The 13,087-nt window shown below is 40.4% G+C and overlaps 1 protein-coding gene across 1 annotated transcript in view; it reads right to left on the reverse strand.

Moving 5' to 3' along the window:
* The window catches only part of Gpr158 (G protein-coupled receptor 158), a 528,628-nt gene that overhangs the window by 16,015 nt on the left and 499,526 nt on the right, over nt 1-13,087 (reverse strand). The window lies entirely within an intron of this gene.

The raw sequence follows: 13,087 nt of genomic DNA on the forward strand, positions 1-13,087 counted from the left end.
TTTAACTAATATGGCATATATTTAGTTCAAATTTTTATTTAGTGTACATAATTTTCAAAGGTCTCCTCTGCTGTTGCGATTGTTTACAACACAATTGCTATTCTCACTGTTGTGTTAGTATATTATTCCCTATAATAACTGTGAAATGATTTTCCTCATTCTTAACCCAAGTTAACAGTACTCAGGAAGTTTGGGTCCTAACAAAAAAGTACAAGGAGCCTACACAGTTTCTGGAAATGGAAGTTCCAGTTATACCAAGCCCAGTTCAGGAAGTAAAAATAGCAACTGCGAGAAATGTGGGAGCATAGCTTGCTAAATACTTAGTGGCATATTTTACAAATGACACATTGTTTCTTCACACATGACAGAAATTTTGTCTTGTGTGTGTGGAGTATGGAGTCATAAGTATGCAATCACCTTGTTGGACCTTTTGTTGCCAGGAAGGGTGGGCACAATGTATCAGCTAAGATTGCCTACATCTGCTCTCTCCCCTAATTCAGCATGGTCCCAGGTCATGTGCCCCTCTGAAGCCCCAGTTTCTTCACCTGGAAAGAAAGACTCATAAAAGTGCATTGTAAGGGGATTGTTTACTAACTAAAGGAGCTAGCATACAAAAAGCACTTAACATGGTTTCTGATACAACTCAACTTTTTCTTAATACTAAGATTTTCATGTGTCAGTTTGTCAAACTGATCATTGCTACTGTTTTCTTTTCTTTTTCTTTTTTAAAAGTTTATTTATTTATTTATTCATTTATGTAGGTACAGGGTCTTGCCTCCAGCCCAAATCTCCTGCAAACAGGCATTACAGTCAAGTGACACCACAGCATGTCTGAGCTCTGCAATTTGAAGCCACTTTGACTAATCCACTTCATCCCTCTTAGTAAAATGACCTTATTGGAAAATAGCATCTAACTGAAAGAGCAATAGTTGTCATATGGAGACATCCTGTACACTAGGTTACCCATATGTAACCCTGCACCCAAAATGATGATATCTATTCAAAACACAATTGTCCATCCATAAGCCAAGTTGTTCTCTCTCTCTGCCAACATTTCAGCTTATTTCTAACAGAATTTAAACATCAGACAGTACTCCAATTACTGGAAATCCTTTAAATAAGCCAATCTGCCAGGAGCTATGCTTAAAACCCTGACATGGACAAAAGCCAAAGAAAGAAAATAAATTTCACTTCAAACCCTCAATGAGATTTAATGTAAATCCAAATTATTTAGCCGACTGGCTCCTGGTTCCTGGCATGTGTGAACACCATCCCCAGCTGTTAACAGCAGGAAACCAGATCATCTTTATATTTCCTTTCCCAGCTTTAATAGTACTATATGACCTTTGTCACCAAGTTTGAAATCTTGAGTCCCTTATATTCTTTATTTTAAGCATTCATGTGTATTCATGGTTCTCAATGATTATTGCTTGAGCCTCTAGAATCATCTACTTGTGGACCCTATCTAGCTTGTGTAAATTCACTCACCACAACAGTGGCAAGCAAGTCATTCTGAAACTCCATTTTAATCAAACCAGGATTTACATAAAAAGAAATCTCTGCCGATGGCTTTGGGCTAAGCCATTCACATTTCTACTGAAAGATTTATTCAGATCTTTGAAACACCTGCCCCCAAAAGGAGATTTCAAGGGTCCTCCTACAAGAAAAATATGTTCTTGGTTTAAAGATGTCCTTGCTGCCCACTTTCATGTGAGGTACACAAACTACTTCTAGTTTTTCTATTTTGCCTATTTATATCCGAGACTCTAATTTTTAGTCTGGTCTCTAAACAGTCACTTATTTAATAGGCATCAATTACATCTCCATTTAGAAATCTTGAGTGGGTCATGATTTTTCTACATGATTTTTCTCCTGGCACTCAGTTTTCCATAACATAACTTCATAGTATATACCCAGTATCCTCCCTACTGTGTTCCCAGAATAAGTTCTCTGAGTATACCCAATGTCCCTTTGATTTCTGAACACTATTGAGAATGATCTTGGGTCTGCGAAGATGGCTCACTGGGTAAAGCTGTTTTCCACAAAGCTGGGTTATCTGTATTCAAGCCCTGTACTCCATTAGGTGGAAGCAGAGATCCAAGTCCTGCAACTTGTCTTCTGGCCTCCACTCCTGTGCAGTGGTACACAGACATATAGCAGCATATGCACTAAATAAATAAATAAATAAGAGTGATCTCCTTCTGATTCCTCATTCACCTTATTGAACCCATTGAAAGTTCCAATTTCAACTCGTCTTTCTTGCAAAAGCTAAATTTAATATTTTTGAGAATTTCCTGTAAGACTACACTATATTTACATAATTTCCCCTTTTCACCCCTTTTAACTCATCCCTTGTCCTCCCTCTCAAAAATGACTTTTTCTTCTGCAGTTTTTTGTTCTGCATATATGTGTGTGTGTGCCCAATTACTGCTGCCCACATATACATGTGTTCAGGGCTGACCACTTAGGATTGGGTAACCATCAGGAGGCTCATCTGTGAAGGAATGGTTCTCCATTTCTCAACACCCATTGTAGCTCTTCTTCTATGGGTAGGGAGGGCCTTTGTAAAGTTTGCCCCTATCCATGTTGCCCTATCTATTGGTTTGGTCTTGTGGCAGCATGCATATTGCTGAGAGTCCATGGGTAGCAATATCAGACACTCTCTCACAGTAGTCATATTGGTCCTTTGGCTCTGACCATGTTTATGCCTACTCTTCTAGGATGTTCCTTGAGCCTTTAGTGTAGAGGTCATGTTATTGATGACTCATTTGGAGATAGACATCTTATGGTCCCTAACTTTCCCACTTAAAAATCTTAAATACTTCAAAAATGTTCAGTTCAAGTCCAACACTGATCACTATAGCCTCCTCAAATTAAACTAAATTTTCTTTTTTCTTAATACTTTATAATTTTAATATAGATAATCATGTCATACAGTTCATAACTGGGAGAAAACTGTTCATGGAATTGCCAGTGTACTTTCTTCTCCAGCCTTCCCAAACTTAACTTCAGGGAAAATAATTGTCCAACTCCCAATTTAAGGGATGAACCAAGAAACACCAAATATGCCCTGACAGCATTCTACCATGGAGCCATATCCCCAACCTTCTTCTTACTTTTTCTTCAGGGTCTCACTAAGTTGCCTAGTTAGCTTTGATTCTCTTTGTAACCTAGGCAGGCCTTAAACTTGCAATCTTCTTGCCTCAGAGTCCTAAGCAGCAGGAGGGCCAAGCCCATACAAGCAGACATAGCTAAACTCTTTGTCTTCCTGTGTTTTTTCTCCTCTCTCTCTCTCTTTCCAAGTGATAACAGCATTACAGAGGCCACATGCATGAGATTAAGTAGTGTTTGTTGAACTGAATGGCTATAAATGCTATCAACTTCATAACAGAGGTAATGTTCTGTTACCTGCAGCTCACCTAAAACTGCTGATTCTGTTGAAACACATGAGCAGGAGGTCTGGGGCACATAGGCTGGAGCTCCTGCTGCAGCTTGTTCTATACGCTTATACACCTTATCAGAAGCAAGCAGAAACTTGGAGGCACTCCTATACTTGATTAATTTTCAATCCAACCAACTAGGTCATTGAACTGTGATTTGGGCCCTCCCTCTGGACCCTTTGCAAGTAAGGCAGGCAACTGGTATAGCCATGAAAGAGGGTTTTATTTTCATTTGCTTCTCCCTCCTATTCTCTCTCTTCCTCTCCCTGCTTCCTTCTCCTCTTCTTCCTCGTCTTTGTCTGTCCATAAATTTTCTGTGCTGGTTTCTCTAGGAAGACTCATAACCTCCTTTTCTTTCTGATGCTTCCTGATCCACGAGTCTTTTTTTTGTTGTTCAGACAATCTCTGTTGAATTTTATTTTGCATCACTATTTCTTTAACAGGCCCTTAAATGATCTTAAAACCAGATTGGCATCATTATTAACAATGGTGACCTCTATCAAGAGTGTGAAATCTGTAAATACTTACTAAACTACAGTACACAGAAAAACACTCTGCTGCAGTTGAACAATTAACACCTAGCTTGCCTGAAAAAAAGTATTATTTGTCGCTACTCACTGCAGTGTTTTTATATATCATCATACTGAATATTTTAAAGCTAGTCATCAATTTAATTAGAATTCCACAATGGAGAATCATATTTTAAAACATAAGAAAATAAGATTTCTCACAATAGCTAAAGTAAGCATTAAAATAATCTCATAAACAACATCAAACAGTACATTCTCTCTGAAAAACAATTTATTATTCAAAGTACCAATTAAACTAAATGGGCTATGTAAAAGTTGTGCTTAGACAAAAAAATCAGTTTCATATAATTAACTTCAGACTAACAGTACAATTAGAGGAAATATGCAGATGTTACTAAATTCTGTAGATATTGTGTAGGAGTTGAAATATGTGTTGAGCTTCTGCTTTCAAAAATAGTTTCTTGTGTTAAATGATCTCTACAGGAGGAAGGAGTGTAGTTAAAAAAGGAATTGCCTTTACATTTAAAGATCCAAATATGGTTTAAAGAAAACTGATGTGTTTTATTTTCACTCTACAGGGGATAACAATACTGAAGTTCCACTGTCCTTTAAAATTAACAAATAAGAATAAAAATTATTCCTAGTTGTTTTTTCAAAAGGCTAGGGAAAACAAAGGTGAATTCGTATCAGTTCTGTGACAATAAAAATGCCCCTGCTCTGTGATCTAACAATTCTCACCAAGGCTAAAAGGAAAACAGCTTCAAAATACAAACACCACTCAAACTGTGGTGCTTTTTGCCAAGGTGGTGAGGTGTCTGTATTAACAACATGCTATCTCTGCTGGCTACATCATGTAATGTCAAATAGGAGAAATAAATACATAATTAATAAAACATCCAGGTGTTTTGTTTCCTCAGTATTTCTTTTAATGCCATTTTTCTCTTCTTGAAATCCGTTCAGTTAGAATCATTTATGGTCAAAGTAGAAAACATTTATGACTCTACCAGAAAGAGTGGACAGGCCAGAGAGCATCATGAAATATAAAATCAAACAGCATGAGTCATTTTTGAGATTAAGACTGGGGAGATGCCCCATTGGTTAAAGAACTTGCCATACAAGCAAGAGGGCAGGCATTTGGATCACCAGAACCAACTTAAATGTCTGATAGGTATGGGGGTCTATCTGTAATTTCAGCCTGGAAATAAAGGCAGAGACAAGACACACCCATCTCTGCAGCAAGCTGGCTTTGTGTTCATCTGAGAGACCCTGCCTCAACGAGTCAGATGGAAACACTCTGGAGAGATTCTAGACATCAACCTTGGGCCTCTACAAGTATGCACCCAAATGTGTGCCCTCACACATGTAAACACACACATGCAAACATGAACTCCTCCTCCCACATATACACCACACTCACACTCAGGAAATGAAAATGAATTATTAAGATTATCTGAAATTCAAGAGTTATGGAATTCAACAGGCACATGAGATTTGTAATTTGGCCACTTTGTCTGCCCTTCCTTTGCTTAAAATATGAGGTCACACAGGCTACAGAATGAGCGTGGCCGCTCTGACACAATTTTAAAGTTAGAAGTAGCTACATGTGACCTTACAGTAAAGAATATCTTCTGCTTCCCATATACCATATACGGGTGCAAAGAAATGCTGACATTTTGACAGCCTTAACTTGGCTTTATTAATTTTTGTTAAGAGAAGGGTCTAGATGTCCCATAATCCCACTGTGAACCCCTATACTACTCAGCAATTAAAAACAAGCAAATCATGAAATTTGCAGGTAAATGGTGGGATCTAGAAAAGATCATCCTGAGTGAGGTATCCCAGAAGGAGAAAGACACACATGGTATATACTCACTTATATAGACCTATAAGACAGGATAAACATACTGAAATCTATACACCTAAAGAAGATAAACAAGAAAGAGGACCCGGGGTAAGATGATCAATCCTCACTTATAAAGACAAATGGGATGGGCATTGTAAGTAGGAGAAGACAAGTAACAGGACAGGAGCCTACCACAGAGGGCCTCTGAAAGACTCTACCTAGATGTGTATCAAAGCAGATACTGAGACTCATAACCAAACTTTCGGCAGAGTGCAAGGAATCATATGAAAGAAGGGGGAGTTAGTATGACCTGGAGAAAACAGGAGCTCCACAAGGACCAAATATATCTGAGCACAAGGGTCTTTTCTGAGACTGTTTCTCCAACAAAGGCCCATGTATGGATATATCCTAGAACCCCTGCTCGGATGTAGCCCATGGTAGCTCAGTCTCCAAGTGAGTACCCTAGTAAGGAGGACAAGGACTATTTCTGACATGAACTCAATGGCTGCCTCTTTGGCCTCCGCCCCCCTCCAAGGGAGGAGCAGCCCTGTTAGGCCACAGAGGAGGACTTTGCAGCCAGTCCTGAAGATACCTGATAAACCAGGGTCAGATGAAAGGGGAGGAGGTCTTCCCCTATCAGTGGACTTGGAAAGGGGCAGGGAGGAGATGAGGGAGGGAGGGTGGGATTGGGAGGGAATGAGGGAACGGGATACAGGTGGTATAAAAAGTTAATAAACTGTAACTAAAATTAAAAAAATTAAAAATTAAAAAAAGAAAACTGTAAAACCCTGTTTCTTGTTCAGTGTGATTGAGCCATATCTCACACCTTTAATACAAGAACTTTCTGTTTATTATAAACAGGTGATTATGGTGTGGTTCAGCCAGTAGGTTTTCACCCTAGTGTCTGGCTCCAGAGTCTTTATTGCTAAAATAGAATGGTTGGGATATTTTTTAATAACACCCAGAAGCAGGTATATATTGCAATACATTTCACGGTTGGACCAAAGAGGCTGGAATGTCTTGGATCTACATGCCTTGGCAGAACTATAGGACTTTACTGCAATAACACCATTCTTCTACTTGTCCTCAGTGAGCTCAGGTCTCTAGATTATAGCCCAGGCCTCAGTTTCCTTTTGCTCTGTTAGATAGAGGGATAGACAGAGCAGTCAAGATGAATCTATCAAGAAGCAATCACTTGTGTGTTAAAATTACTATGTGTATTAGTGTTGAACAGATTGTAGTGATCGGAGTTCTACTCAGAAGGACATTTTGTGCCCTGATTTCATAGCCTACATCTGTTGAATATGCTAGGCATTGTGCTAAATGAATGCTATAAATTTACTATGCTTGTGAAAGTTTTGTTAATATAACAGTGGCTCCTGAAGGAGTCTGGAGGAAAATTCCTGAATATCAATTTCTAAGCATGGGTCCAAAAACTTGGTGGGAGTCATGAATAATATAGAATAATAATAATAGGAATAATATGGCTATCCATACTAATACTAACAGTCTATAGGCCACTCACACTAACACTGACTGCCTCTATGACTATCCACACCGTTGTTATCATCTACACCAACACTAACAGTCTACATGGCTATCTACATTGACACTAACAGACCACCACTAGCAGGCAATCTGGCTAAGCACATGAACGGCAGGTGACCGTGTAGTGGCCTGACTGCTTAGCTCTCTGTACTGCCCACCCACCGCCAGGCAGCTCTCTGAACACGCAAACATGTCCACACTGACTTTTACTTGTTGCTTCTGTTCTCATATCTCTAGAACTTGGATCAATTTTTTTCATGCAATCTTTGCATCTCCGTAAAACAATAAATTAAAAAGTTAATTTCTCCCTATTTTGGCATATACATTTACAAATTTCAGAGGTGCATAGGAGGCAGCAAAGCCCTAAGAGAATCCTGAGCCATGGGACCTTGTGACACATATTAGACCTGATGTGACAGAATGAATGAGGGTACAAGGTTGGGATGAGTACAGTAAGCTGTGTCTTTGAGAATGTACTTTCTATTTCCAACGTCCTGTGCTTTATTTAAGTGTTGTTATTCTAGGATTGGTTCATGAGTTACAGGCTTTGCTCTTAGCTCATGGGACTATGGGAGGGTGTGGAACCTGTAAACACTAGGTTTGTATTAACTACTTGTTAATTAGGCATAAGCCCTGGAGAAGGACATCCTAGAGCCCTGCTATCTTTCCTTGCTTCTTAGATGCTGTGAGGTGACTTCTCCCTATGATGCACTCTCATCACAATGCATCGCCTCTCTACAGACCCAGCGTAATGGGCCAACTGACCTTAGATCCAAATTTCCAAACTCAGCCAAAAAATACCCTCCTTTTTAATTTGTTGAGATCTATTCTTCCTACACAGTTCAGCTAACTCAAAATGTCACCCAAATTGACGTGGAACCTGGAGTTCTTGCCTCAGCCTCCAAAGTGCTGGGATTGCAGATGTGAGCCACATCTGGCTGTGCTTTTTCTTTTTGCCTTAACATACTATAGTTTGTTGTACAACAAAAGCTAAGAACAGCTGAAATATGGAAGAAATGGTGGTCATCACTGCTATCTTTTTTAATAATTTATTTTTTATTTTATGTGCACTGGTGTGAAGGTGTGAGATCCCTTTCAATCAGCATTACAGACAGTTGTGAGCTGCCATGTGGGTGTTGGAAATTGAACCTGGGTCCTTTGGAAGAGCAGACAGTGCTCTTAACCACTGAGCAATCTCTCCAGCCCCCATCACTGCTCTCTTAACTATTCTTTTAAGTACTGTTACAAAGCAGTATCTTCGTGTGTGTGTGTGTGTGTGTGTGTGTGTGTGTGTGGTGTGTTGGGAGTGAATGAAGGCCAGAGTTCAACATTGGGTGTCTTCTTCAATCAGTTCCCATTTTATTTTTAAAGGTAGAGTCTTGTATGTAGAGTTCACCAATGCAGTTAGCCTGCTGGCCAGTGAGCACCAGGGATCCTCAAATTTCTACCTCCATAGCACTGGGATTAGAAACACAGGCACACTCAGACTGTCTTCTGGGTATCAGGAGCATGGACTTAGGGTCTGTCTCATGTTTGCAGAGCAGTAGGTCATTGAGTGAGCTATGTAACCTGATTCCTCTTAAACTTGGTGAATTAAAATTCATAGCAAATGATGTGAAGCTCCAAAGCCAGGACACATGGCAAGTATTAGTGGTCATTATTTCATAGGAATACTACTAAAAGGAGTTACTGATACAGACAAGTGGAATGACATAGGAGAACATAGGAGGCAGTAAAACCTGAATAGGACTTTTCTTATCTGTTTTTACACTAGATAAGAAAAGGCAGAAAAATATTTCTCAATTATGTCACATTATACCATATTTGACTTGTATAACCTAAATTCTGGAAGAAAATGAGGGTATACTTGGTCAAGTCTGCACTGAAGTTTGATGTGTGTAGATATGCCATTCTAGACATTTAATCATGGACTAGACTGTATAAATGCCCTTGGTAATATCACCTGTCAACTGACTTCTTTTTGTTTGTGCCCACCAAAGAATAAAGTATATCACAGAACCACCTCAGCAGTTTTTGCTCTGAGTAAGAAGCCTCTATAGGGAGGAACCTGGCCTGAAGCATCTAAATCTATATATGAAGACTGTCAGGCTGGAGAGAAGTGATAAAGGTTAAATCAGACCCAGGAAGTGCACTCTTTTCATGGTTCAAATTTTACAAATTAGGTAGGAAATTTACAAAATTGTTTTGATTTCTCAATATGGAAAATATTAAAGCTCTTGGGAAAAAGTGCCAGTGATAGGCAACTGACTTCCCACTGGGCAGTTATGTTCAGAAAAGAACACATAACCAGAAACCATTCTTCAATGAGTATAACTTGGTTTTTACTTAAATGGGGTTTTCCCCCCTTAATTGACGAGAATACTTCCCAGCTTCAAACTCTATTCAGAACTCTTGAAGGACAGTGAAGTAATTGAAATCTTCATCAAAAGTAAATAAATTCTCCACATCTTCAATATTTATTATTATACTATTTAAAGCTTTTTAAGATTATGATCCATACTTGCCATGCCAATTTACCAGCTTGAGATTGAGTCTCATTAATATGGCTGTGACCACCAGGTGTTCTCATATAGACCTACAATTCCATCAGGTAGACGGATCAGAAGTTCAAGGCCTGCCTCAGCTAACAGTGAATATAAGGCTAGCCTATATTCTACATGAGACCCTGAATCAAAGGTATAATAAAAAGCAAACCAATTCAAAAGGCTAGGGAGTACCAATTTAGCTTAGAAATCTCAAAAATGTATTCTGAAATTTGCGCGAACATGTTCATATTTAAAATGGATTGAGGACAGTTGTGTAACTTCTGGAATTTTAGCTTTAGCAAGTTCCCCCCTCCTAATCTAATTCTGGCCACAATGAGAGAAAGAGAGCTGGGATCATTTTTCATTCCTCCTGCAAATATTTATCAAGAGTCTGTAAATGGCAGCTGGCTTGTGTGTCTGAACCATACAGCCACACAGCAGTGGTGCTGAGGAACAGCAGCTTTCAGAGAAGGAAAAATGAGGGGTGGAAAGATAAGTTCTTTTGCTTCTAATAATGTACAGAGTGTATTTAAGCATACTTCAGAAAGTTTAAAGTAATGAGTAATACTAGAATCAGTATAAAGACCAGAATATTATTCTTATGGATGTAATTCTCAGAGCAGGGGTCCCTATCTCAGGGCCAGGAGGTAGACTCAAACCTCTTTGCTTTCAATGCTCTGTTCTCTAGAGTGATTCAGAATCATTGCAGAAATCGTCATTCTTTGCACATTTCCTTCCTACTACTATATTTTCTACTTAACGAGCTTTACTTGGAGAGGAAGAAGAGCATGGTAATAGTGTGTTTCTTAGCAATGAGGAAATGCTCAGAGAAACGACTCACAAGACAATTTTGTCATTGTGTGCACATCATGAAGTATGTTTACATCAATGTAGATGGTGTAGGTCAGCCACTCAGTCTGGGAGATTCAGTGAATGTGAGAAGTATGAGCTGTTGTCCTAGCAACACAGTATAGTGTTTTATAAAGCTTTTCTAGGCAGAAATACCCTCTAAAACAGTGGTCTGAACTTATGGGTCATAATCCCTTTGGGGATCAAATGACCCTTTCACAGGGGTCATACATCAGATCTCCTGCCTATCAGATCTGTACATTATGATCCATAACAGCATCAAAATTACAGTTATGAATTAGCAAGGAAAACAATTTCATGGTTGGGGGTCAAAAACAAACAAACAAACCAACAAAAAAACAAGAGGAACTGTATTAAGGGTTTGGAGCATAAGGAAGTTTGAGAACCACTGTTCTAAAACAGTGATGGATTGTGGTACATTATGTGTAATCATGCAATGCAGCCTCTTATTGTAATATCAGGTGTTATGTACTATATTACCACACTTTTATACAAATGGCACAGCAGTAGGCTCATTCACAACCGCTCTACCAAAACACACTAATTAATACATTATATGGTGACATTACATATAATGTAATTAATGGCTAAGCCACCACTATGTGATATAAAAATGTTCAGTTTTGTTATAATTTTATGATACCACCATTGTATATACAGGTTACTATTAGCCAAAATGTTATTATGTGGTCATGATTATACAATAAAAACAATATATTATCTTAAGCAATTATATTAGGGCTGGAAAATTATGGTCAGAGTGGACTTATATGAGACATTTTGAAAGTAGGGTAGTTTCAGTGACAGAAAGGTCTTACAAATTGAGTTGACCAGCAATCTTGCTCCAGGCAGGCCCAGAAGGACTTCCAGGGCAGGAAGCAAGCCAGAGAGTAGAAGAATCCTGCGTGGGTCCATAGGTTTACAAGAGGACATTTGGGCAAGCTAGGCAATGAACAAGCCTGAGAGATGACCATCAGACAGGCACTAAGGGTCCTGGACAAAAATCTAGCCTGACCACCAGGCCTGTGTGGCACTGGGTTGGTGCCACACAGTACCATATAGGCCTGGGGGCCAAATCATATTGGAGATGATCCCTGCCAGGCACCATAACGCATGATCAGGGCATAGGACTCCTGATATTGCTCCTGAGATGATCCCAGACACTCAGAGACCCCAGGTGCTACTAAAAGGAGCAAGTAAGTGGTGGAAAGATGGAAGAGAAAGAGAAGCAGAAGGACGTGGGCACAATGAAGAGAGGCAGAACTGAAGACTTGAAGGAGGAACAGCCTGGTATGTGCTGCCAGTGATGCCACTTGGGACCATGGTGAGGTTCTGTCCTGTGCTGCCATCAGAGTTCATGTCTGGGTCTATGGCCCTACAGCAGGAAGGGTCTGTTACCACCAAAGGCCAGGGGGATGTTCATGGTCTGGCCTGCCACCCAGGGACATGCTGATGTCAGAGGGCTGTGCAGAACTAGCCCCACCCCTCACCAAGGCAGCATAGGAGAACTGGCCCTGAAGGCATGAGAGCAGGAAAGCTGATCTTGTCCATTGCCAGTTGTAGTACTCAGGAGAGCAGGCCCCACACATTTCAGAAGTTATGGGTGAGCTGGCCTGAAGGATAGGAGCATTGGTGAATTGGCCTAACCTGTGTGATGGCATGGATGAGGAAAAGATATTTTCCTCCCCTACCACTCCCCACCGTCTGTGGCAGGCAGGAGACGTTGCCTGGTATCATCAGAGCAGGAGAACTGGTCCTGCCTCTCACCAGTTGCAGCACTTGGGAAAGCAGGCCCTGGGCAGCACAGTAGAGCTGGTCCTGTTGTTTGGCCCAGAAGTGAGCCAGCTCTGAGAGTGTGAGTGAAGGAGAACTGACCCAACAAAATGCCCGCTGTGCAGCAGTGTGGCTAAGGGAGAAATGCCCTCTCCCACTCTCACTCCTATGCCATGTGGAAAAGCTGGCCCTGGGGTTATAAGAGCAGGAGAACTGGCCATGTCCCTTAGCTGCTACAGCACTCAGGAGGGTGGGCACTACACCTCTCCTGGGCAGAAGGGTAGAGCTGGCCCTGTGGGAGTTGCTAGTGAACTGGCCCCAAGGGCATGAGATCTGGAGAATAATTCAGATACCTATCAGGCCCAGATCCAGAGCAGGGCATGAGATCTGGAGAATAATTCAGATAACTATCAGGCCCAGATCCAGAGCAGGGCATGAGATCTGGAGAATAATTCAGATACCTATCAGGCCCAGATCCAGAGCAGGGCATGAGATCTGGAGAATAATTCAGATACCTATCAGGCCCAGATCCAGAGC

Source organism: Psammomys obesus, unplaced genomic scaffold (assembly GCF_907164565.1).
Source record: "Psammomys obesus unplaced genomic scaffold, mPsaObe1.curated_primary_1811, whole genome shotgun sequence".
Classification (NCBI taxonomy): Eukaryota; Metazoa; Chordata; class Mammalia; order Rodentia; family Muridae; genus Psammomys; species Psammomys obesus.